Genomic DNA, 1,340 nt, shown 5'->3' with positions numbered 1-1,340 from the left:
CTTCTCTAATTCGAGTTAGCTGAGATTTGTGGTGGGAATGACCAGGATGTGTAGAACTAAAAGTTCTGTTTTCTTTTCTGTTCTCTTTTTGTTGTCTTGGTATGTATATGTGTGTCAAAGTTTTTGTGTGTGAGGTAAATGTGATTGTTAATTGTTTCTAATCCCAAGAGAAATACTTTCACTCAGTTTGTCTGGCCAAAGTTAGCAGGAATAATAAAGTTAGAAGGAACCTTGGAGGTCATCTAATCCAACCCCCTGCTTTCTCTGGCTGTGTTGCTTTAAGGGTGAGAGAGAGAGAGACATAAAGGAAAAGGGGGGGGGGGTTGATCTTTTTAACTATTTTCTTTTGTTTAGAATTCTGGTTTGAGGAAGGAGGGGTGGATGAGAATGTTTTGTTTTTTTGTTTTTGTTTTTTTTATTTTGTGAAGTTACTAATGAATGTTTTATTTGTAATTAATCAGAACACATATTGCAAATAAATATAGAGAGACATTACAAATGGAAGTTGTAGCATCACAATTAAAACTTGCTGTAAGTTTACTGTTAAGTAGTATTAGCCCTTGAACTTTTAGCAGATACTTTGTAAGGTACCATATTACATTAACATAGTATATTTGAACAAGTTGTTATCTATGCTTTAAGCTGAAGTCTCACCAACAATTCTTGATCCAAAATAAGAGTGCCTAAATTTGCATTGAAATTATATGCATACTTCTAAATCCCTTTAACTTTGATGGGTATTTTTCTGGAGAAGAATGTACAGCATTTCACTTGACAACTGTTAAAATGTTTTATTTGCAACTTTTAATAGAACTTTAATGTTTGGTATGCAAATAAAACTGGTAGTTTTGATAAAATTCTTGTAATAAAATACTTTTAATAATGTAAAAAATAAAAAAAAGCCTAATCCAAATATTCTGTAGTGCTCGTGGATTTGCCTTTATTATTTTACCACTCATATTTTTGTTCAGATTGTTCCTACTGTTAGTTTAAAAAGACAAATACATAAACCACTGTTCAGTTTGTTAAATAGATTTCAAAAAACTTTTAAATTCCTGAGTGTGGGTTTTTATTCATATGTAATTTTTGTTTCACCCTGAGTTTTGTAGATTCATTAATAATATACTTTGCACTCCATACATTACTCTGTTCTAAGCACTTTAACTAAAGGCCTAATTGCCTCTAAGCTGTATTAATTGAAGATTAATTTTGATTTGCTAATATTATAGTTGCAAGTATAGGCGAGTTACTGTCTGGCTGCAGTTGTTGGGCCATGAATCCAAAACATCTGGACAGCATCTGCTTGATTGTCTTGGTCTAGAATGACTTTGCAATACATT

This window comes from Protobothrops mucrosquamatus, unplaced genomic scaffold (assembly GCF_001527695.2).
Source record: "Protobothrops mucrosquamatus isolate PMUCROS unplaced genomic scaffold, P.Mucros_1.0 scaffold3453, whole genome shotgun sequence".
In the NCBI taxonomy this organism is placed as follows: Eukaryota; Metazoa; Chordata; class Lepidosauria; order Squamata; family Viperidae; genus Protobothrops; species Protobothrops mucrosquamatus.
Note: the sequence above shows the minus strand (reverse complement) of the source record.